The sequence below is a fragment of the Dermacentor andersoni genome, chromosome 2 (genome assembly GCF_023375885.2).
Source record: "Dermacentor andersoni chromosome 2, qqDerAnde1_hic_scaffold, whole genome shotgun sequence".
Lineage (NCBI taxonomy): Eukaryota > Metazoa > Arthropoda > Arachnida > Ixodida > Ixodidae > Dermacentor > Dermacentor andersoni.
This window is the reverse complement of record NC_092815.1, coordinates 84,461,500-84,487,725: the sequence shown is the minus strand read 5'-3', so window position 1 is coordinate 84,487,725 and position 26,226 is coordinate 84,461,500. Positions and strand designations below refer to the sequence as shown.

The 26,226-nt window shown below is 48.2% G+C and overlaps 1 protein-coding gene across 2 annotated transcripts in view; it reads left to right on the top strand.

The window, feature by feature from the left end:
* LOC126541728 (neuroligin-4, Y-linked-like) overlaps positions 1 to 26,226 on the top strand; it is an 85,025-nt gene that overhangs the window by 37,962 nt on the left and 20,837 nt on the right. The gene's annotated exons all lie outside the window — the stretch shown is intronic.

Genomic DNA, 26,226 nt, shown 5'->3' with positions numbered 1-26,226 from the left:
CACACGGTTATCTTCGTCACTTTATCCTGCACGGAAACGCCAACTTTGCCAGCACAGAAAAGTCTCTCTCTAGCCAGCACTCTTGCTCTCTCGTTCCATCTTTTCTTTTGCTCGCTCGCTCGCTCGCTCGCTCGCTCACTCACTCACTCACTCACTCACTCACTCACTCACTCACTCGCTCGCTCGCTCGCTCGCTCACTCACTCACTCACTCACTCACTCACTCACTCACTCACTCACTCACTCACTCACTCACTCACTCACTCACTCACTCACTCACTCACTCACTCACTCACTCACTCACTCACTCACTCACTCGTCCTTTCGTTTATCCGTTCGCTTACTCTCAGTCAACACTGCAGTCATCTCAAGTGGCAACGCTTCTCGGCTGGTATTCGCTCTTCTTTTCCCTCGGGGTATCGGGGCAATATTCGCAGTACCCCGCAAACAGAGGTCTTGGTGCTCTCTAGGCGGAATTATCGGTGCGTACGGCTGACGGTGCAACTGCGAACGATGGCGCGTCGTACGACGGCTTTGTTATTCCCGGCGAACCCGGTTTCCCGAGGTCACTGCCGATAATCACACTGGGAATGCGTATTTTGATGAATCGATTGCCCGAGCGCTGTCTGATGGCGCCTGGGGTGTTGTCGCAACCGTCACAGATGTCGCAAGGCTGCATGTAGCCGATTGCGATGGTCGAGGTGTCTGCTAGAGCAGTATGTGTTCGGTAGGTTTTCTCTAGTAATGGGGTTAGATCCTACCATAGTTAATGTCCCTCTCCAAGGTTTCCCTTGTACTCACCTGCAAGTGCTTAATGAGCGCTCCTCTGCAGAAAGCATTTCCGAGGTTCTTGGTATAAGTGAGTCTGAGTAAATGTTTGTGCGACAAAGGGGTACACCAACTTTTTGGGATTGATCAATGCGAGATGATACATACGATGGCCGATGAAGCAATTCTTTCCTAAGTATGGGATTAACTAAAATATTTTATGGAAGAGCCACAGTCGAGAACCCTTTCGGCATCAGAAAGTTGCTGACTGTGTGACTTTGCAGTCTGCGTGCGCATTTGTTCACCAACGCTAATGAATGTTTGACGTACTACTTGCAAGCTGAAGAGAAGTAATTAATTAAAGGGAAAATGAGATATCCAGCCAATCCTAGCAATTGCTATAAAGGAGACCCACGCGGGTTCCTCCAAAGAAAAGCCTCGCAGTTGAAGGAAAATTCGTCCTAGTCCGGGACACGAACCCGGGACCACCGCCTTTCCGGGGCGGCCGCTTTACCACCTGAGCTAACCAGGCGGCTAGCAGGTGGCAGGGCGAAGTCGAACTTATCAACAACACGAAGTAAAGGCAAGAGTTTGACGTACTAGTTCTGCGGAAACCCGCAAGGCGGAGAGAAGAAATTAATTAAAGGGAAAATGAGACATCCACACAATCGTAGCAATTGCTACGAAAGAAACCCATACGGGTTCCTCCAAACAAAATCCTTGAAATCGAAGGACAAATTTTCCTTCAGCTGCGAGGCTTTTCTTTGGGGGAACCCGTATTGGTTTCCTTCGTAGCAATTGCTACGATTGTGTGGATGTCTCATTTTCCCTTTATTAAAGCTAATGAATAATTGTCGCCCTAATCGACATACAACAAATTGAGAAGTTGCATGTCCTCAAGCAAATTATGGTCTTCAAGATCTTCGTATCTCTCTTTCAAATGTACTTAGCAAGTAGAAATCAACAACTAAAAAAATTGAAAAGCCATTCCACTCTTTGAAGGTTGATCAATGACCAGCGAAGCTGTAGCATATTATGTGTATGTAGCACATCAATTATGTGTTATGTTTAAAACTGCGTTATTTAACATTGTGTGCTGACTGTGTAATTTACAAACATCTAGTGGGATTTCGTATTGCTTAAAGGTATTATTTATTCTGTTTGTTGTATAAGGCCACATGTGCGTTTGCTTATGCTTTCTGCTACCTGTGATATTTTTTCTTCTTTTGGGGGGAGGGGGAGAGGAGGGAGGGGGCGATGAGGCCAGTCCAGCTGCCATGACTCACCTTCTTTCCCATCAGTCACACCCTACCACTTGTTACATTTCCTCGTGTACCCTGCGTTAAAATAAAACGAAGTTCAGTACCTTGGAGCTTGGTAGTGACTGAGCACATTTCTCAGGATACACGATGACTTATGAGTATACGTCATATACAAGTATAGTTGCCCAATATTTTTTTCCTTTCCGATTTTAACCCGCGCCTGCTGCTGCTGCGTAGAAACATATGGAAGCTTTTCCGTAAGGCTACCTTGTAGTATGTCAAAGCCGTGTCACAAATGTGCTTTTCATTTAAGTTATTGCATTTAGGGAAGGCGCAGTTCTCTGCAAGACAAAACGTTAAATATGAGACAGCAGAACTACGAGGAAGGTAAGTACTGACCGGTGTCATGGAAACGCTCTTTCGTGGTGTCGACTCAGAACTGTTCGAAAATAACTAGCGCTTAACAACTTTAACCCAAGCTTGTAATTTAAATAGTTCGACAGCAAGATTTACAACCACCAAACAGGCGCATCCTGTTTAAATTGCACAGTAGTAAAGGAAAAAGAAAGAAAGAGAAAAATAAAAACAAATACGAGGAAGGCAGGGAGGCGTTCAAAAGCAGGAACTCTAAAGGTTGGCGAGCCTCCACTGGTGAAAAAGAAAAAAGAAAAGATAGAAAGAGAGAGAGAGAGAGAGAGAGAGAATGAGCAAGAACAAAACGAATTCTTGAGTCTAACGGTTGCTATCCTTCTTTTGTTTCGTTTCGCCAAGTCGAGTCTACGCTGCGTGCGATTTCTTTTTTCTTTTGCAAGTACAAGAACATACAGAACACACCGCTGTTACACATCTTCGCAGCAAGACCGAATAAGAAGACGCTTGCCCAACCCAGCCTTGGGCTCCCTCGAAGGACACGCTCAGCTGTCCGCAATGGACGTAGCAGCAGCAACAATAGCGCGGCCTTCTGGCACGCTGCTGTACGCTCGCCCGATTGCGTACAGGGAGGCGTCGGGCGATGCACCGCACCGCAAGCTGCGTTAACACGATGCACGCGTCAGTGGAAGCACGCGCAAGAGGGAGATCTAATACGGCAGACCTCAAAGAAAGAAAGAAAGAAAGCAATAAACATGAAAAAAAAAATGACAACAGAAAAGGGTCCAGCGAGCAAGAGTTGGTCCGACGCGATCCTGCTCGGACCAGGCGTCCCGCGACGACAGGAGGAGGGTTACGGTGGAATAAGAAAGACGGGGAGAAAAGGAAAGAGGGGATTCCCGAGGCACATAGCCCGAGAACCGCCAAACACGCAGTTAACGCCGACGCCAGATGGCCGCCGCCTGCTTCCTCTCCCGACTCGTGCTCGCTCGCTCGCTCGGATGGACCGAGTGCGCTGTCTCTTGCCGGCCGACTGACGCCTGGCTAAGCGAGTGACGCCTGCTGGGATAAGGCGCGCTTCCTTCTTTTGCTCCGCAACCCGTGGGGGTCGTGCCGTGTCGCGCTTTTGTTCTCGTACTGGACTCCCGACACTGATTACATGCGCGACAGTCTTAACGCGCAGCCTCGGCCCGGTGCAGGCGCACGCAGGCGGGCGCAGGCGCCGCTCATGCCGCGGCTCGCTGAACTGCCACGTCGTCGGCCTGGACGCCGCGTCGTCGCTTTTTTCGCACAAGCGGCGCTGCAGGACGACGAACCTCTGCCTGGGTCGACGAGCGCTGAACGCTACGCGGTAATGTCCCAATACGAAACGCGTACTAAAGCTAGGTGCTTGTTCCTTCAGTTGAAAACAAGAAGCGCTTCGATGGTGCGAAGTAATTTATGAATTGTGTCGGTTAAACGCTTATTTCGTCATGTGCTGAGCACGGCACCACTGGTTTAGTTCCTGGCCGAAGCGGCCGCGTTTCAATAAGAGCGAAAGGATATATATATATATATATGCTCGCTTAGGTTTAGGCGCACGTTAAAGAACCTCGGGTGATGGAGAATATTTCGGAGAGCTCGACTATGGCGTCTCTCACAATCCCGTTGTTGCTTTGGGACATTGAACATCACGACTCAATATCTCCAGATATTTTAGCGCCATGTATAATGACGGCCTTTGCGGAGCCGCCGTCCTCCGCAATGTTCTTCATAATGTGCTTTGACCTTTGCCCTTTAATAAAGAATGGCGCGGGCACGTTGGCAACGTAGCGCACGTCGCTCTTTGTGCTTCGTTCATTTGCGTTACGCTTTACGACCAATCTAGAAAGTCAGAAGAAAGAAGCTACGCTTGTTTGTACTTAGCAAAACCAACGCATCCACGAACTTTAGCCACGGTTGCGTAGGCCGGAAAGGGTATTTTTCTTTATCGCAGGGAGGAAGGTAAAGTCTCAGACATCGCCGCTGCCACGAAAAAAATGGGCGGCGTTTTTTTTTACGTACGGTTGACCGCAATCAATGGGTGGGAGGCGACGGGCCTTGTTTGATCACTGCCTTTTCGCTTCGAGACCAACATGTCGCGAATAGTGCAGAAAGGGCGGCAGGAAGCACAGCGTTGATTGATTGATTGATTGATTGATTGATTGATTGATTGATTGATTGATTGATGCTCCCGACGTGCAACTGGACGGTGAGCAAGTATGAGCCGTGAGCCGTGACCGTGAGCAAGTCATCATCATCATCAGCCTGATTACGCCCACTGCAGGGCAAAGGCCTCTCCCATACTTCTCCAACTACCCCGGTCATGTACTAATTGTGGCCATGTTGACCCTCCAAACTTCCTAATCTCATCTGCCCACCTAACTTTCTGTCGCCCCCTGCTACGCTTCCCTTCCCTCGGAATCCAGTCCGTAACCCTTAATGACCATCGGTTATCTTCCCTCCTCATTACATGTCCTGCCCATGCCCATTTCTTTTTCTTGATTTCAACTAAGATGTCATTAACGCGCGTTTGTTCCCTCACCCAATCTGCTCTTTTCTTATCCCTTAACGTTACACCTATCATTCTTCTTTCCATAGCTCGTGCGTCGTCCTCAATTTAAGTAGAACCCTTTTCGTAAGCCTCCAGGTTTCTGCCCCGTACGTGAGTACTGGTAAGACACAGCTGTTATACACTTTTCTCTTGAGGGATAATGGCAACCTGCTGTTCATGATCTGCGAATGCCTGCCAAACGCACCCCAGCCCATTCTTATTCTTCTGATTATTTCACTCTCATGATCTGGATCAGCAGTCACTACCTGTCCTAAGTAGATGTATTCTCTTACCACTTCCAGTGCCTCGCTACCTATCGTAAACTGCTGTTCCCTTCCGAGACTGTTAAACATTACTTTAGTTTTCTGCAGATTCATTTTTAGTCCCACCCTTCTGCTCTGCCTCTCCAGATCAGTGAGCATGCATTGCAGTTGGTCCCCTGAGTTACTAAGCAAGGCAATATCATCAGCGAAGCGCAAGTTACTAAGGTATTCTCCATTTACTCTTATCCCCAATTCTTCCCAATCCAGGTCTCTGAATACCTCCTGTAAACACGCTGTGAATAGCATTGGAGAGATCGTATCTCCCTGCCTGACGCCTTTCTTTATTGGGATTTTGTTGCTTTCTTTATGGAGGAGTACAGTGGCTGTGGAGCCGCTATAGATATCTTTCAGTATTTTTACATACGGCTCGTCTACACCCTGATTCCGCAATGCCTCCATGACTGCTGAGGTTTCGACTGAATCAAACGCTTTCTCGTAATCAATGAAAGCTATATATAATGGTTGGTTATATTCCGCACATTTCTCTATCACCTGATTGATAGTGTGAATATGATCTATTGTTGAGTAGCCTTTACGGAATCCTGCCTGGTCCTTTGGTTGACGGAAGTCTAAGGTGTTCCGGATTCTATTTGCAATTACCTTAGTAAATACTTTGTAGGCAACGGACAGTAAGCTGATCGGTCTATAATTTTTCAAGTCTTTGGCGTCGCCTTTCTTATGGATTAGGATTATGTTAGCGTTCTTCCAAGATTCCGGTACGCTCGAGGTCTTGAGGCATTGCGTATAGAGGCTGGCCAGTTTTTCTAGAACAATCTGCCCACCATCCTTCATCAAATCTGCTGTTACCTGATCCTCCCCAGCTGCCTTCCCCCTTTGTATAGCTCCCAAGGCTTTCTTGACTTCTTCCGGCGTTACTTCTGGGATATCGAATTCCTCTAGATTATTCTCTCTTCCATTATCATCGTGGGTGCCACTCGTACTGTATAAATCTCTATAGAACTCCTCAGCCACTTGAACTATCTCATCCATATTAGTAATGATATTGAAGGCTTTGTCTCTTAGCGCATACATCTGATTCTTGCCAATTCCTAGTTTCTTCTTGACTGCTTTTAGGCTTCCTCCGTTGCTGAGAGCTTGTTCAATTCTATCCATGTTATACTTCCTTATGTCAGCTGTCTTACGCTTGTTGATTAACTTCGAAAGTTCTGCCAGTTCTATTCTAGCTGTAGGGTTAGAGGCTTTCATACATTGGCGTTTCTTGATCAGATCTTTCGTCTCCTGCGATAGCTTACTGGTATCCTGTCTAACGGAGTTACCACCGACTTCTATTGCACACTCCTTAATGATGCCCACAAGATTGTCGTTCATTGCTTCAACACTAAGGTCCTCTTCGTGACTTAAAGCCGAATACCTGTTCTGTAGCTTGATCTGGAATTCCTCTATTTTCCCTCTTAGCGCTAACTCATTGATCGGCTTCTTATGTACCAGTTTCCTCCGTTCCCTCCTCAGGTCTAGGCTAATTCGAGTTCTTACCATCCTGTGGTCACTGCAGCGCACCTTACCGAGCACGTCCACATCTTGTATGATGCCAGGGTTAGCGCAGAGTATGAAATCTATTTCATTTCTAGTCTCGCCGTTCGGGCTCCTCCATGTCCACTTTCGGTTATTCCGCTTGCGGAAGAAGGTATTCATTATCCTCATATTATTCTGTTCTGCAAACTCTACTAATACCTCCCCCCTTCTATTCCTAGTGCCTATGCCATATTCCCCCACTGCCTTGTCTCCAGCATGCTTCTTGCCTACCTTGGCATTGAAATCGCCCATCAGTATAGTGTATTTTGTTTTCACTCTACCCATCGCCGATTCCACGTCTTCGTAGAAGCTTTCGACTTCCTGGTCATCATGACTGGATGTAGGGGCGTAGACCTGTACAACGTGAGCAAGTATGATATAGTAAATACATTAAAACCCTAATTAAGCATATAGATAATGCGCCATCACTGCCACACTATGTTGCCAGTCATATTTAATATTTGAGTCTCGTCGTCCCCGGACGTCGACTTTTGGCGTGGTATCTACACGTACGGCACGTTAATAACGTCAACTACTCGCTTTAGCAACATCAAAGTAATTTCAAAGAGAGAGAGAAAAAAAAAGGGGTGAAACAGCTAACTGGAAACTGCCACCCGAAAGGGCACAACTTCTGCCCAGTCCTAAGAGACGAAGCTGGTAGGACAGTAACGACAATGAGGATATCAGTCCCTTCTATAGAAGTCATATTATACTCCGAATGAGGGCGTACAAACAAGGCAATTCTTGTACCCCAGTGGCAATAAAACAGACGCCGAGGTGGAGCGACCGCAGGCCTCGACCCGACAGACTCAACCCTCCTGCAGCTGCAACACACCACCACCGGGAAATTGTCGAAACCGATCGGTTATTTTTGCAATCGTCATTATCGTAAGAAGAAATACTTGCGGGAGTAAATAAGAAGTCTAAAGTTAATTTTTTTTACATGTATTTCGATGAATGGGCGAAATGCAAAAACACCCGTGCACTTAGATTTAGGTGCACGTTAAAGAACCACAGGTGGTCGAAATTTCCGGAGTCCTCCACTAAGGCGTGCCTCATAATCAGAAAGTGGTTTTGGCACGTAAAAACTCATAATATAATCTAATCGATGAATGTAATGCCATTTTTTATCTGCTCGTTTGGTCGACGGGCGGCTTGTGTTATCAACCACAAGTGTTAGGTCATCACAGCTTGCTGGGTCACGGTAGGACAAAGCAACTGCGTTCGCTAGCAATAATTAGTTTCAACATCATGCACCAACTGCACTAAATATGAGACACCAGATAATGCCTCAGCAACATTATAGGGCTGCATCAACGAAAGAAAACTTACAACTTGTCTAACTCAACATAAAACCCTACGAAAGGTCTAAAAAAACTAAGCAACCTCAGTTCGGTTGATGGGCACTAAAGAGAAGAAAAAAAAAAGGAGAAAAGGAAGGAACTACACGCGCTAGCTCAGTGAGCGGTCATCTGTGGCAGAAAGTTGTATTTGTTTACAGAGATGGTGTACCTCGTTTTGCGCCGATTGACTGCGGAATTCTGCAATTTCGCACCACGCGTTTGTATTAGGAGCTGTTTTGTTTTCCTTTTTTTGGTTGAGAGACTGCACCGGATTACCTGTGCCTCATTTTTTTTTTTTTTTTACTCTGCAGGGCATCTTTACATAAAGCTTAGTCAACGATGACTCCTACAAAAGAAAATAAATAATCATTCACTTTTGACACGGCGTACTGCATTTGCAGAAATATCGATGTAGTCATGGCTTAGATTGCTTTGCAGTGAGAGAGGGAGGAATTCATTGACAAGAAGGCAGAGCGGTCGCCGTGGGCCACACCTTGCTCCGCCCCGAGCTTAACAGGGCATGCTCGAAGCGGTCGTGGCAGAGCCACCACTTGCGCAGGTTTGTGCGCATACATGAGATGTTTAAATCCCATAGCAACGACATATGATCCGGCATGCGGGAACACGCAGCCACCACTTACATCGCACTTCGTCGGACGTGCTCAGCTCGGAATCACATAGCAGTAACGCATGATCGGGCCACGAAGGATCGTAAGAAAAAACATCGAATTTTCGTAATCCTGGGTCGAGTATTCCATTCGTATATAGCAAGAGTTGCTCGAATCTCATTCGAAAATATATATATATATATATATATATATATATATATAGTTGCGCAGCTCCGTCCCGACGCGCAGATCGCAAAGACGGGCGCGCACGTTCTTGGTGCTTGCGCAAGGCAACGCGCCGTGTATGAAGCAGCCCTAATACCCGCGTTGGAGGCGCACATTTGGCGGGAGCACCTTGGGGAGGCTATAAATAGCGCGAGTCGGCCCTGACGTTCATAACTTTCCGCTTTCTCTTTTTATGTCACGAGTTTGCTGGACGGGAAAAAAAGAAAATACGTATTTCTGTATCGCAATTTGTATATGGCGCAGCTTCTGCACTGTAAACTCGCGATAATCGAACGCACTTAACGGCCTTCTTCTTTTTTTCAGACGCGCGAAAGTAATGCAACCAAGGAGGAGAAGTGCTTATATATAGCCGGTGCAGGTGTTACTAATGTAAGCGATAGCGGGAACGTTTGAGTTCATTGTTGCAAATGTCCCCAAAGAGCCACGCCTGGACGAGTAAAGTATTGCTGCAACGATCTACGGGTTGTTGCGAAGGTCAGATTTTACTCTGCTGTGAACTGGGCTACATTTTATTTTTTTTTAAATTTTTTTATTTTTCTTTTCTTACTTTTTTTTTTCTTCTTCTTCTTTTTTTTTTTTGCGAGACGCCGGCTGTGCGGTTTGAGCGGAATATAGGGCCAGGAGAGATAAAGCGCATTTCCTTTCGAAGAAAGATAGCGGGGCACAATGCAGCGCTAAAACAGCTGGATGTGGCAACTTCCAAATCGCCATTTCACCTTGCCTTTGTCCGTTTCTGGTAACTGACCGATTCCTGGCCGATCGAACAGCATGTTCCACTGCCCATAAGGCTTGTCTATAGGTTATATACTGTTTACAAAATGAAAGGTACGGAGGGATGCATGATGTTTGTCAGAACGTATATAAGCCGCCGAAATCTAAAGTCATAAAGGTTCAACTCTGCCGGGCCACTTCTGGCGCAGAACTCACTCAGTTCTCTTAAATTAGCGTCCGAAAGAAGCGAAACGCATGATTACTTATTGGCGGAATCGCCGTGTCATGGCTCAACACAAAGCTTCCCGCGAAATTGGCGGCTACTTTCGCGAAGAATCGTCCTCATGCATCGAGCACGAAACGCGGGAAGCGTTTCATGTCGTATACTGCATTAGTACCACTCACCCGAGGAGAAAACATCTTGGGGCCGCTTATCCAGTCGGGTAATCTTCGAGGACACTTTCACTCTTGAGTAACGCTACGTCCAGTTCCGAGCCGTATGGAAGAAAATGGCGCTCTGTCGATGTACTCGAGTACACAGTGAGACGTGAGGATAACGCTAAGGGAAGGCGCAGAGTGTTTTAGCTTGTCCGTATAAGCGTACTATTACTGCTCGGACTACGGGAGAGGTGTACTGCTGCAGCAACACTTGTCGCAGAGTTTCGTCAGAGAGCAAAAAAAGAAAAAGAGAGAGAGGGATAGAGAGGGTAATACTGCAGTGTGTACACTAACCGACGTTCAGCAAGACAGGGCGGAAACTGCCCACTGGATACCCCAATGTCCGCTCGTCGGGGCTATGGCTTAATTTATGGCGCAAGCCTCGCGTAAAACGGCCATCCCATGTCTGCCAGGGCCCTGCAAGCTGACCTGTTTATACCTAGAGTTACTCTATATGCTCCTTTTAGGGAGCCTATGCAGTAGCTCCAGTTACAACTGCAGAGGGAGCCCCCCTCCTCTCCAGTGGCTATGGCGTTGCGCTGCGGAGCTCGAGGTCGCGGGTTCGATACCGGCGGCGGCGGCCGCATACTCGACGTGGGCGAAATGCAAGGAACGCCCGTGCACTTAGATCTAGGTGCATCCTGAAGAACCCCGGTTGTTCAAAAAATAATCCGTAGCCCCCCCCCCCCCCCCCCCTTCCACTACGGCGCACCACGATATCAAATATGTTCATAAGCCCTTAATACCCTGGACTTTATTTAATTAGAATAAATTCTGGTTCTATAGCTAATCCGTTGTAAGGAAGACGCCTTTCTCTGCGCAGTGCTGAAGCCAACAATCGAGAGCGTGTTGCATATAGCTAAAATAAAGCTGGATTCATTCATTCGTAATACTGCATTGACCTACCGTATTCTACTTAACCGCTAGAGTAAAGCGTTGCTATCGACATTATAGTTAATAGTTGGTAGCTGTAGCAAGCATGTGACGCCCCCTCGGGCATAATCTTCGTTGGCCCGCCAGGCTCGGTGGCCTGCCAGGCTCAGTAGAAAACATTGGTCACCGCACCGCAGTAAACACCGCCGAGCAGCTGTGCTCGTCGAAACACTATAGTTTCTATATTTACTCTCCTTTTATGATTTTCTTCCGACAAAGACATTCACGGAACACAAGAACCTTTCAAACGCATAGTACTTGGTCAAAGCGTCACAAGTTCTCGCTGCCTGCTTGAGTACCGCCGTCCACGGATCCGGTAACCCGTGCTTTATATAGAGCGGCGTGCCAGCGAAATGATGTATCGAGGATAGGATCTCTTTTATTTTCGTTTGTTCCCTTCAATCGGCCCGAACAATCTCCCTAACGCATACAGAACGGCGTTCACGCAAAAGGCAAACAACCTGCCTTTTTCCGTTTCATTTCTTTCTCCCACGATTTTTTTATCATTTCTAATTTGGCATTTCAGTATTAACAGCGAACCTGAAATTAGGGGGTTCTTGACCGCTTACGTAATTTGGACCAATTAGCAGCCAGTAGGTTTAACTCGCCACGTTCTGCGAAGCAGAGTGCCGCAAATAGAAAACGCGCACTCTTACGCGCAAAGGCATGCATGGTGGGAAAGGTGACCGCCCGTGTCTCCACATCCGGTGCCGAGGCCGTTTTTCTAGTTTTGGGTGGTTTAGAAATCCGGTGGGGGGATCCGAGCTAGCAACTGGCTTTTCTGGGGTCGTAAACCCAAGAGCACCCTGTCACTCATCAGGACGTGGGCGCGAGCGATGTCGTGGTTGTGCTTGGGGAGTCAGCGGCGTACGTGCCGGGAGAAGCGCGGCTATAAATGAACGCGCCCTTGCGCGTCTGTTCGTGCGCGTTCGAGCCCTCCTTGCGCGCGCGCGTGTGTAAAGTTACCTTAGTACGAGGCAGACCTTTTCATTCAGCGGCAGTTTTCGTCGCGTGTACTCGTCAGAGTTCGTTTCCCGCACTGCGCGATCGAGTTGTACGGCCAGCGCGCTTCTAACGCACACTGTTTCGGCGTGCCTTTTCTCCTTGTCCCGCGCTTAATGAGGCTCGACCGCGCGTGTATAAACGACCGTGTAGACGCTCTGTTTTACTGCGACAACACCTTAACGCTCGAAACTGATTTGACTGGCCGTGTCCGAGCGGCCGTCAGTCCGTCACGTAGTCGCCGCCAACTTATTGCCATCGGGGAAGTTCCTGATGCCCATATTCATCCATCGCCCCGCCCCCCACCCCCCCTTCTCCTCATCTCTCCCTAGTACGGCAAAGCTATACCTGCTACACCGCCACTGTTGGTCGGACTCGTTCGTTTGCGGCATGGCGCAGTTGTGGCGATTGCCACTTTGTGCGCGGCGCAGACTCCGAGAGTGGTGGCCGTGTCCACAGAAGTCATTTGCTGAGAGAGCAGTATATGATTTCGGAGACGGAGGAAGCGCTGAAGTCTTTGATGTTTGCTTGCCTCATGACGCACGAAGACGAAGAGAGAGAGAGAGAGAGAGAGAGAGACTTGTATCGAAGCTGGAGAAGTTCGCATGGTCCAAAGCTTTGTGCATAAATAGCTCGCATTGACGTCACAATGGCCGCCACCTTTGGGTACTAGCACGCCGAGAATCTGGGCAAGCACGAAACGCGGGAACACGTAAGTCGCGTCTTGCGCCGAGCGACAAATCGATATGTGATAATCCGCTGAAAAACGGTCATCTTCAAAAAGCAAGACCGTGAATGCGTGATGTAATGGTGCACTGACGTCACCGGGGCCGCCATGTCAGGGTACTAACATAGCGAGAAGCTGCGTTCATGACGTCAAGTGAAAACTCTATACCAAGGAAGAAGCGCGCAAACATTATACAATCTGATTGCTTACGAGCGCTCGGGAAGTTATACACAACGCAGGCCGGATCTCGGTCTTGGATGTTTACGCCTCTGGTGCGAAACTCGGTTCCATCGCGTGCTAGAGGCGTTGGTAAAATTAAACTGTTTACGTGTGATGGGGGTCGAGACGTACGTCACGCTGTTTGCACCTCTGCTGCCAACCTCTTCTCGAACACAGGAGAAACCAAACTGGTCAGAGCAGCGTGCAGTGGGCAGAGCAACCAAGGCGACCGCGACAGCTCGATAACCTTCTGCTATACTTTTGCGAAATACTGCGCGGTGACACGCTGTCTACTGAGCTACATTTGAATTTACGACTTTGTGTGCCTTAGTACGTGTGCAAGCTCTAAATATGTCTCCAAACCCCCCGCGGGCTGCGTTCAGAGCTCTTTGAAACCTTTGCTGATGTGTTGCTATACATGGTGATCCCGTGGCTCAGGGCTGCCCGGTTGCTGCGTCCCACCTCAGTTGACCGTGTGGTTTCTTAAAGAAACATGATGATGGCGACACCGGGGACAGATGTCACCGAAGAAAGTACATACCGGATGCTTCACGTAACTAGAGCCAAACTTCCAAAAAGGAGCAATACAACTTATATGGATGAGACCAATGGTATATCGTTCGTATACAGTCCTCTTCAGCTATCTCCGACTGTTTTGAAATGCATTTCGCCAATTAGCTTCAATCAAGCAGAATCTTGAGTTTGCGTTTTAGGGCATATGTCTTATTTGAAATGTTGTAGAGCGCGTTCAGAAACACCCAGCCGTTTCCAGGATGTTATCTTTCACGCGGCTTCCTTCTTTCTTTCTTTTTTCGGGCTCTGAAGAAACCTCGAAAAGCATGATAAAAATGACGTAACTGCGCTCTTTCCCGTCTGCATGACAACATTCTGAATTGTGTTTCTCAAGAACGAAGCCTGCACGTACGCTCGTCATAAACATAAATAAAATAAATAAATAAGAAGAAGACTTCGCGAGATGTTCGCATCCACGTGCCACGCTTGCCTATAACTTATCATTTAGGACCGTGCTGGATGTCGATCTTCACAACGAAGTTGCTGAGACGCCGTATTGCCGATCGCTTTCTTCTTCTACTTCTTCGTTTCGTTATGCACGCGAACTTCGTCCATTGGAAACACGATTGAGAGTTAGTAAGATCTTGATGAGGGCGAGTTGGTTCATATTTAGAACTGAGGTTGAACAGCGCGGACAAAACAAGGACACGAGGAAACAAACACCACAGACAAGCGCTGCAAAACACGCCTAAAAGGGCGGTAACGTCTTCTTTCTTTTGTTTTTCATACTTTGCGGGCTTTCTTTAGAGCCTGGAGAAAAGGACCACGTTAAAGATAACGTCAGGAAAACAACTTCATTGGGTGCTTCTGAAGGCACTCCACAATTTTTTATGTACGACTGATGTACTACAACGAATATTTAAAAATTTTGCATAATAATGGTAAACTAATTAGTTAAATAAAGCACTTGCAAAATCAGTCAGAGTAACTCAAGACAACTGCGAGCAAAATACCATCGGACTCATTCGTCCTAGGCGCACCACTCGATTTCTGAAGTTTGGTTCTAGTTACGTGGAACACGTGGTACGCGTTTTTTCCCGTGAAGCAATTTCCTGGGGCTGTAGATGATTAAATAGAAGCATGGATGCCCTCTTCGGGCAGAAATTGCAGCAGTGGCTCAGCGAACTTGTCGTCTATGTGTAAACGCCTATATAGCCGTTCGTACCTTGCCAGCTCTTAGCATCCATTATCGCGTAGTCCTCGCTTCTCGGCAAAGCCACTACAATGTGTGAATGTCTCTTGTAGAATGTCCGTTGTAGGCACATAAGAAGGAAGCAGAGGGAAAGAAAGGAAGAAAAACAGAGCGCGTGCACACAATCATTGCCGTTCACAGCACAGGATAACAGTGAACACTTGTCAGTGCTCGTTAAGGCCGCCTGTGCAGGTTTGTCGTCCGTAAGAATAGCAACAATGCATTCGTAACCGTCTCCTGGGACGTCAAGGTAAATTTATAGGTTATGTTTCTGAGTAGAAAGTAGTTTAGTCTTACTGCGAGTGGAAGTTTGGTAAGGCAGAAAGAACACGAAAGCTTACGTTGACGTCAGGGTTCTCTCTTGCGTCTGCTGGTGTTTGGTTAACGGTTAGGTTAACAAGAAAGCACGCAAAACGCAAAAAAGTGTTTCTTTCAGGGCTTCTTTCAGGCTTGGCAAAAGCTTTATGTAGCACGTAATGAGCACCAGAAAGCTGGTCCAGAATTTTTTTTAGGACGGTCTACAATTTTCTCATTTATGCTTTTGCTCTGAACATAATATTTAATAAAGTTGATTAATTAATACTAGGCGAAATTCAAAAGATAGTCTGACTTGCTTCAAGTGACGACAAGCAACATTACGATTGGTTCTGTCCAGCTACGTCGCACTCGCACACTTCTAAACTTTAGCACAAATTACGTGGGACACCCTGTATAGCCCTTCACATATCTATTCACAAAGATATCCGCTGGGATATCTATCGGCCAAGCAGCATCAGACAGTAGCAGAAGCCGCGTCAATCCCGGAAGAGTAGGCAAAACAAGTTTCGGTGTAAAAAGAGAAAAATGCGCAGAAGCCATCCATGATAATCGTCAGTGTCAGGGAGTCGAACGAACGAAGGCACGAACGAACGAAGGCACGAACGAACGAACGAACGAACGAACGAACGAACGAACATGTATCGCAAGCCCGACCACCGCCAACCACAGACCTCCGACGAAAGACCACTGACCGCCGCCACCCACGTCAAAGAAAGGAATTCGCTTTAAAATCCGCTGCCCTGGATGCCCGCATTCTTGTCATACATCATTTTATATTATTTTGCTTTTACATACTGCAGTCCATCTTGGGCTATAGTAGGAGTGATGATAACATATGTCAATTGCAGACGAAAAAATTCACCGACGATTACGATACTCCCTAATGCAAAATTTGAGCGCAACTCTGTAAGTGCTTTCATTTCGCGATATATTGGCTGGTGCGGACAATTTGTCTCGTGCGGCACGTTCCAAAGAGAGCGAAGTGTGGCGCGTCTGCCTCGCTAATGGGGAGATCGCGAGATGCAGCGCGTGGGTGACGCGTAGGTGCGAATCTGAGCAGCCGCCGCAAACAGACCTCCGCTCATGCAGCGCTTTGTTTCCATTGAGACGACGTGCGCTACTCGGGTGCCATATCGTAGCCATCGTCGCCGTGCAGCCCGTCTTGCGCGCAAGTACATTTTTCTTCGCTTTCGTTCCACCAACGACGAGAGCGGCCCTTCGTCGCGGGGAAGTCGTGCCACCAGTGTCAGCGGCGACAATGCCCAAGGGAGTCGTCAAGGCTGTTGTTACATCGAGCCTTACTCGTAGTCACTCGCCATCGCCCCTTACAGGAGCAGTAATCCCCGTCACACACGCTGGTACCGCAGGCTGACCTCAACAGCTGATGCCGCAGACGAGCGTAGCCTTTCCTACCGCACGGCACCCTGCCCCCTCCCACCACCACCCCTCGAAAGCACGGATGAAATCGCCCACGCGGCTGCGGATGCCTAGGCCGCCGGCAAATATGCGCATGCGCAGGGAGTCTCCCCCCCGCTCCTCCTCCGCTTTCCGCCTCGTGGTTCCGCTGCACCCTCCTCCTGCGCTGTCGCCTTTCATCTCCCACTGCGCTTCGCGTTCGCTTTCATTCTTCGCGGCGCTCGTTCGCTCGGTTACGCCGACGCTCGCCGCAGGAACAGGCGCCTAAGAGCTGCGCTCTAAAATGGGTCAGGGTCAAAGAACGAACATATCCGGGCAAAGCATTGAATTTGTTTGCCTTTTTTATACGCCCAACTCTTCCTAACATAGCAATTCATTTCGATGTTAAATTGTTGAGGGAAAAAAAAATCTATGTATATGTCATTTCTGGGTTGCAATAGTAAAATATTTAAGTTGTAAGAGCTAGGGGTACGGGAAGGTTCAGAAAACTTAATGTATTTTAATGCTACTTAAGGTGTGCGGGAACTTTACACATTCCTTGTGGCGAACCTTGCCAGAGAGGTTACGCTCAGACTAAAGAGGTTGGAATAATCGTAGCAACAGTAGATGAAACGAATAGCCTTCTTTTGTACATACTTAATCTTGTTAATATCGTTTTTATGAAAATGGTTCCAAACTATGGATGCGTATTCAAAAATTAGGCGGATTAATGTTTTGTATGTTTAGCAGTTTAGTTTCTTGAGGAGCCCCAATGTAGGGTAGCAAACCGCATCTTCCCCTCTGGTTAACCTCCTTGCCTTTCCCCTTTCCTCTATCTGTCTCTCTCTCTCACACACACAAAGCGTGCGTTGTAGATAGCTGAGCTTTTTTAATGAGTTAGTGCATATTCAATATGCTTGTTCCAAAATAAATTCGGAGTCATGAAAAGTCCCAGGAACTTATGTTCGGGTACTTTTAGTAGCATGTAGTTATTGAAAGAGTAAGAGAAAGCGGAAGAAGTTAAACACCTAGTGAATGTCATTGAAACGGGCTTGATGAAGTTTATACTCCACTTTCAGTGACGCGCCATGAGCAGAAGTGTCAGAATGCGTCATTATCAAAAATATGACCTTCAGGAGAGTTAACATTGTTGTAGAGGTCGCAATCACCAACATAGAGACGTATGTTAGCAATTATATGTAGTGGCAAGTCAAAAATGTAAAGTAGAAAGAGAAGTGGGCCGAGTGGTGTACCCTGCAGGGGGCACGCCAGAGGAAACATCAGCAATAGGGGAGTCGGAAGCATTATAATGTGGCACATATCGGGGAGGGTCGGAGAGAAAATTGGCAATTTAGTCTACGAGTGTAGGATGAGGCTGATTTTAGATAGTATTCTATTGTGAACCACAGTGTCGGACGCTTTGGGCAGTTCTTTGAAAATTACTCAACCTGTGTACCAAGGTCTAGTGCTTTAGCAATCTCATGCGTGAATTCAACCAGCTGAGCTACAGTGATAGCGCCATGACGAAAGCAATGCTGGCAATTAATTAGTATGTTATTGGATACCAGGTAATCCACGATATGTTTATAAGTTATATGTTCGAGTAGTTTGCAAGAGTGAGAGGTTAAGGAAAACGGTCGATAGTTAGTCAACATCTGCTTATTACCAGAATTGTGCAAAGGCAGAATTCTAGCACCACGTCGCCACATAATTCGCAACCGAAAGGGATAATAATAAGCTTAGCCCAAAATCGCGGCACACGGCATTCCCGGTGGCAAGTCGTAACGGCAGAAAACTTCACTGACTTTTCGACTGACTTGCGCGTACATGTGTCGGTCGCTGGCTTGTCGCCGTTCCGCGCCGGAACGTGACGCGTTGGGAACACAGCGGCCTCGTTCTGGGCGTCCGCCTAAGCCGCGGAGCAGGGAGAGCAAGGCTGCTTTTAATCCGGTCGCACCGGAGAGTAGGAGGAGGAGGAAGATGGAGAGCGGAGGGGGAAGGGAGGAAGTCTATTTTTTGCGCGGCCCCCGAAGAAGGATGGATTCGTGCGGATGTATGCGCGCGTATGTGTGTGCGCGCGTGTGCAAATCACGCGGACTGCTCTGTCAGAAGAGCCGCGCCGCCCTCGCAGCGCTGCTGAAACGTTCGTTCTCTTATGACGTGCGGTGCCAGAAGAGTCTTTGACCGTTGCCGCGCCGCGCTTATGTGACGCCTTCGGTCGGGACGAAAATGATTCGAAAGGGGTCGGCGACCCTTCGGAAGTATCGAATTTCGCGAAGGAAGAGCGGGAACGCAATATGCTAAAATAAGAATGAGAGACCATACGCGGGCTGCTGAAAGAGAATTATTCCCCAACTCTGTCGCTACCGAGGAGTAATATGACTCGCGGGGGAGCCTTATCGACCGAGCCGTGAAGTAGCAAAGCTCTGTAATCCTGCCGTCCGCGAAACTCCCATCAGGCCGCACACTTCGATAACAGGTGTGCCGATTCGATCGACACTCGGAGCCCTGCTAATTATTGCGTTACCTCCTTGCCCGGACGGAGAAGTTTTCTACACGGTCACACCCTGAGACGACTCGTAGACAGGGGCCTCTGCGTGTCTTGTTCATGAGAAAGGAATGTGTTAGGTTGCTCATATTATTTGGTCACTGCTGAGGTGGGCCAGATTTTGATGATGCAGGTGCATAGTTCATTACGAAGCTTGGCCACGCTAGTGCTCGGATACACAGTTGTTTGCGGGTACAGTGTAGCGTGTGCTTTTTGAAACTATCATCGCAGCCTTCACCCGCTCGTGCAATACATGCAGATAATTCTTGCGTATCCACGGTTTCATATAGAGCGTGCAGACATTTTGCGCGTGTGTATGGGTATAAGTAGTGCGTCACTGCGAAAGCATGGCACCGGACAGCAAATACTTAGTCATCATTCCTCGTCCTCCTCTACGCTCTTTTCTCTCCACATTTTGCCCTTTAACTCAGCGCGAAATAGCAAAGCAGAGACGCGCTCGCCCAGCCAACCTGTCTGCATTTCGCCTCATTAAATTCTCATCTCTGTCTTGGCCGCCCAGTCGATCGTAGGACTGTTTGCTGCAGCTGCTCAGTTCATCGCGAACGATGCAGGCGTGTCACTCGCTTCTCCGATTCCGCCTGCCTATTTCTACCTTCACCCATTTCCCTCTACCCTCGGTATTCTCGACCTTCTCTCCCCATCCCTGGCATGTCGTGTCGTTTGCGCCACACCTGTACGCTGCGAAGCGGTATTTCCAAGAAGGCGGGGCCAAGAGCCCCGTAGGTTTCCGCGACACGGCGTGCGCCTCCTCTGCAGCATCGCGTCTCCTTCGGGGGAGCGCTTAAGATGAGGAGGAGGAGGCAACTGACGGATGTGGAACCGTTGAGGGGAAGGGGAAGCAAGGGGGGGGGGGGGGGGCGGCGGTTGGTCACCGCGCACACAGCTCCGCGCGCACCAGGCCTGTGCATTCATTCGTCGCGCTGTATACGACTTCTTTCTCGCGAACGCGCTCGCCGTGTCAGTCTGTGCCTGGACGTCAGCGCGAGCCTGCAACGTCACGCTCCAGCAGCAGTGACAGTGCTTGTTTCTTGTGCGGTGTGGCTAGTGACGTCGCCGATGCTGACGTTAGCGTCGCCCGGGTGAGCGCGAATCGTAGGCGGCGGACGACGCCGAACAATTTCGATGCTGCCAAATGAGCGCGCTTTCGTCTGTCTTGCGCAAGGGACCGCGTTTTGCCGCTTCGGGCGATTGGCGATGATTCCCGCAGCGCCGAAAGCGAGCTATAGAATCATGAAATTTTCTCATTTTTTTCTATTTTGTTCTTTCTTTAGATGCCTCGAATGGTTGTCTTCTCTCTCTCCTCTCTCCTCTCTCTCTCTCTCTCTCTATATATATATATATATATTCTTTCCCCAGAAGACAACTCTCGCTGGTTTTCGTCGCGACGCTTTTACGCGGCGATGTCTGCTCCGATAAGACGATGCGCGCCAAGGCTCGTCCGTGACTGCGCGACACACCGGTGTTGCGCGATTCGCGGGATGTCGCGTGAGTGAGTCGCCTTTGTCCTCAATGCGCTCGCAGGCGCCGCGCCGCGTCGGCAGGGGAAGCACGCGCGGTGAAAGATTGAAAGCGAGAGAAGAGGAAAGGGTTCTTTGGCGTTATTTATTTTATTTATTTAGAATGTGGCCGTCTGTTCCGCGTGATAGAATGCACGAGCACCACCTCGCCCTCTCCACCTGCTGCTGAACGTTTCCTTCGCCGCCTATCTTTATACGGAGTTTACGCAGAGCAGATGGAAGGCCATCCACTACAGCGCTTAATCGCGGTGCACTCCGGTTGAGAAGCGACTCTCAGCGCGTGTATTTTTTTTGGTCTGTTTAGCTGCTCTGTTTAGAAAGGTGTATCACGTTAGACTTTTTTTTTCTTTTTGCGAATCCCAGTGCACAGTTTTAGCCCCGCACGCACGCAAACACACTGCTTCAAAACAACTTGGCATTGGACCAAAAAGTACAGCTGGCGTCAGCCACTCACACTCTTAAAAAAGTTTGCACCCTTTGGGGCGCGTCTTGTCCCACAACGATAATCGTCATCTGTATTGCTTGCGTTTCCTTTCTTTAACGCTGCGAGCCCGGTACTTCCAGGTCACGAACGGCATACGCCTTATCAGCGTGACATAGCATTCTCTACAGGAAAGTAGCGAGATCAGATTTTTTAAGAATGGAAACGCAAGCAAGGAAAATGACGATTATCGTTGTGGTACAAGATAAACACCAAAGGGTGCAAACTATTTAAGAGTGCAGAAGTGCAAAACTGACAGTCACCTAACTGTCCTTACGTGATTTGAATTCGAAAGCATAGTGACTTCACTTAATTATTGGTTATGTTTATAATACACGACGTCACACATTGTCACGTGTACTTCACGACTCTACCTTAATCCACCTTGCTCTAATTTGTACGAACTTTAATCCACCTTGCTCTAAATTATACCAACCTTAATCCACATTAATCCACCTTGATGTCATGTGTACCAACCATAATATACCTTAATCCAATTTAATCCACCTTAATACACATTAATTGACCTTCATTTTACTTCACCTTAACTTACTTTACTCCACTTTAGGTCGTCTTACTCTAACTTGTTATAACTTTAATTCTGTATTACTACTGACTTCATACAAAACACTGTGACGTCACTGATGATAATGATTTTATTGCGAGATCAATTATGTGGACACTCCAGGCGCATTTCTGCCGTCGCCGTTGAGGTGATATTCCGTATAAAGTCCAAAGGCGATAACATCGTCGCGGCACACCGTATTTGTATGCTGTGTGTGCGGGGAAAGCGTGGGAGGGTGAGCCGGGGGTAGCGGCTTAATGTCGCGCGCGCAAGGGAGGAAAGCGGGGAGTAGGTGCGCCGTCTTCCGTCGTGCGCAAGGCACCGGGGAAAGGGAAGGGGGAGGGGGTTCCGCTCCGGCGGCTGCTGTGTATGGCGCGGACGCGCGGGCCCTATCTTGAACACAATCTGCGATGAGTTCATAGTCCAGATGCGCCGCGCACTCATAGCTTCGTGGGCGCTGTGTTGAGCTCGTTTGTTAACACTGCATTTATAGTCTTGTTTTATTGATCGGAGTATGTGCAGACTATTTCGCTTATGTATCTTTTTTGTTCGCTTATGTTTGCCTATTCATGTACTGCCTTATTCATGTACTGTATTATTTGCCCAAATACTGCTATTGACCTGTTTTTTTTTTAGCGCTTTATGTACAATAGGAATATTCATGTATTGTACTAATTGTTGTGCTGCTTTTGACCCACCCTGTAACGGCCGACAGGCCAACAGTATGAGTAAAAAAAGAAGTTTATACGGCCGACGAAAATACTACCCTACTTCTATATAGCTTTCTACTAATTTGTTGTCGCAATCGATGCTTCGCTTTTCGGGAGAAGCTGCAATTTATTTTTTTACCGCTAGTTGCGGACAATGCCGGCGTTTTTGCCTCCTGGGAGATATAATGCTTTCGCATTAATAATGCATGCGGACGCTTGTGCCCTAGGCCACGTATTACTCTGCATCATAGTGTCTTCTGCTTATTCTCTCGCCCAGTTTCGAACCGGAGCGATCTTAGAGATTGCACTCAAGCGTCTCAGTAGTTTGAAAGGGAGTCTCGGGGCTAAAGGGCGTGCATGTGCAGAATGCGAATACCTGCCACGATTCTTAATGCGCTCAGTACTTTGGAACAGATTAGCTGCATATCGAACGGATGCGATGGGCTCCTTGGCAAGCACTCACGGTATCTGGTGTCAGCACGAGCGCAGAGTACGATAGTTGCCAGCCGAGCAGACGGCTTCAAATGAGGCTGCCTCGAGGGCACGGCCCACGTATATCTGAACGGCTCAATCAGCGTGCTAATAGTGTGTCACTGCTGTTGTATCGCGAATAAATACCGATTGATTGATTGATCGATAACGTGGCCGCCGAAATATATTGGCGCGCGCAGTCTCGCCGCTAAATCTTGTAGGCCATGACCATGGCTCCATGTATATTGTGCTTTCCTTGTTCGCTGCCACATGGTCGACAGCAGTGGCCTACATGGGAATCAACCAATTAATTAAATTCTGTGGCTTTACGTGCCAAAATCACGATCTGGTTATGAGGCACGCCGTGATGGGGGCTCGATTAATTTTGACCACCCGGGGTTCTTTAATGTGTCCCTAATGCGGAACACGGGTATTTTCGCCATTCGCCCCCATCGAAATGCGGCCGTCATGGCCTGGATTCGATCCCGCGATCTCGTGCTTATAGCAGCCCAACTTCTATAGCCGCGAAGCCACGACTGCGGATGCGGCCGACACTAATGACTTTTAGCTTGTCCGCTATTCCGGCAAACCGGGGCGCTTTGGGCGGATTGCCGGATGGGCGAGGGCGCAAACATGAGCGGCCGAAGCGTTGCAGCCGCCTGGTGGCGTAGAGCTCAAGCAGACAAACACAGTGCTAAAATTGCAGTAACCTACTATATTCTGCTTCGCTGTGGGTGCAAATTTACAGCAGCGGCGTAATTGTGAACACGATTACGCTGCTGTCGAAAATTTACACCAGCAGCTAAGCAGAATATAGTACTTGGCTCTGTGTTTGTGTGGCTCAGCTTTACACCACCAGCTGGCGTCACCAATCTGGCCGCTCACGTTTCCGCTCCCACTCATCCGCCAAACCGCCGGCGCTTGCCGGAATACCGGACGCACTGAAATTCTCTAATTGTCAGCCACTGCTATCTGCTATAATAGCCTGCAGAGTGGCGCTTTTGTATTTTGGCTGGAAACTCCGGCGTTATTTTGCATCTACTTCTTTGTATACATATGTGCGCACCAGGAGCGACCAGAAAAATATTTTGCTACTCGACAACATTGGCTGGAACAGGAAGATTGTGACTGTTTACCGCACCCCAAGATAAGGCACGACTATGCTTTTCCGACGAAAGACGACAGAGCCGCCTACTTCAAAGAGAAGACCGCGGCGCTTCCAACGTCATCTTAAATTTAAGACCTCGGCAGCTAGGCACAAAGAACATGGTCTGATCGGGAATGGTTAGTTAGTGAGTTAGTGAGAGATCTCGATCTGTAAACAAAACTTCCGTGCAGGAATGGAAACGACTTTTAATTTGTGCCATTTTAGCATTCAGTCTTTACTTTGGTCGCTGTTTCGTATTTCCAGTTGGGGCTAGCTTTGATGGATAGGTGGGCTAGTTGGTAACGCACAATAATAAAAAATTAGACTGCCAAATACACGAAAGACAGAGAAAGAAACACACATCAGATAGCGCGTGTGGTCTTTGTTTCTTTCCCTACGTCTTTCGTGTTTTTAGCGCTCTAAGTTTTTACTAGCTTTGAAACCTTTGGAATCACACTTTGGAATGTTTGTATAAGTGCATAAGAGTACACGTATACGATATGAGTATGCTACAACCCTCCTTAATTGACCAGGAAGCAAAGAGTAGCCGGCGACATAATAAAGTTCCAAACGCCTTCACATAACCTAAATTAAAATAAAAGATCGCTTATCACGCCCAGAACTTGTAAAGAAAAAACTGTTATTCGCGTTTATTAATTTTTTTTTTCACTGTGCGCTCGCGGAGAGCACTCGTACACAATCAGGAGCGCAAACCGCGCGTCGAGCTTTCGTCCTACCGTGTGTCCAGCTTCAGAAACTGCGTCCTGCTTCCAAAGAGAGAAGCCTTGCATTAAAGCATGCCTTGCGGCACATGGTTAAACCATGAATCAACATTCTCAGTGGCGGCGCAATGTCGTCAGAAACACCTGCGCCAAATATTCCTGTAGACGGGTCCGGGAGAATGCAACTCCTTCTTATTTCCTGCAACTTTCTGAAACACTTGCCAAAGCATCTCTTTTCTATCATTCCCCGATACACATGCCCTTCCGATCCAGGTCGCGACTCATTCTTCACTGTAATGAGGCCAGTCATTAATTCATTCATTCGGTGTTCACGAATGAGTCGTGGTTCCTATATAGTGCAGGAGCTACTTCCAGATTCCGAACTGTTTTAGTAGTCACTCCATTCGTGCCTGGCACAGCCTAACAAGTTCTGCACTCAGTTATCTACTTTCCTCACACTGCAATCTTCTGGCGGTCGTGACGGCTCTGGTGTTCTCCGACTTCACATATTCTTTCCTTTCGCAGTTGTGCAGGTCCGTCCTCGATGCCCTCGTTTGTTTGCGTTCAGAGCCAGCGGACGCCGTTTATTTGCCTTAACTGTAACTAACCAAGTCTTGCGCAAGACATCTACTTCTTGTCTCAGCGCCGTCTGCTCTTCTCCTTCAGCTTCGTACTTTTAACTCTCTCCGATCGTAAGGTCCTGTCTTCGATCGAGGGCCGCCGAGTCACCTCGAACTCGTTGAAGAGTAAGATAAAATAACGACATAAAAAGCCACATTTCCCCCGTCTTACTGCTCCTGCAGAAAGGGCTTCACTGCTCCCAAGGGTGTATGCAGGAAAGCCATCGTCACCGAAAGGCTGGGTCTGATCGAGAAGCAGTCGCGCTAACTAGGAACGGATCTCGGAATGGGAAGAAAGAAAGATAAAGTTAGTGCGCAGACTCAAGAGAGAATTACAGAGCGTAGCTGGACAGCCGTGCTGCTCTCTCCTCCTTCTTCTTCTTCCTTTCTTTTTTATGGTTTTCGGTTCATTTCGATCTAGGCACCGTCCACTACGGAGAGGACAATTTCGAAAAAGCCGTCTTTCCCTCTCGCCGCCGTTATGCTAATGACGCGAGGTCGCAGGTTCATTTTCGTCCCGGCTCCCGCTGCGCCTGCAACGGCGGCAGCACTTTGATGGGGGCGAAATGCAAAGGCGCCCGCGCATAATACGGACACGGGCGTCTTTAAGACTCGCCGAACGAACGTTCCTTTTGCTCAGCAATCGCGGTGCCTCTGAGACCTCCCGTCGTGGACCTCGGGGAACGTAAGACTGCGTCGGTATTGCGCACACCGATATTGTCACTGCCGTGTCGAGAATTACACTCGCCTTTTCACAACATGAAGCTCCGTATATACCGCACAAGCTCAAAACTAAACCAAACGTGTATAGCGCACCGGATTCCTTTTGGTGTCGTGCTCACCAGGCGTTTATGCGCACCTTGGTAGCTTGTAATCACGCTGCTGGTGCAAAT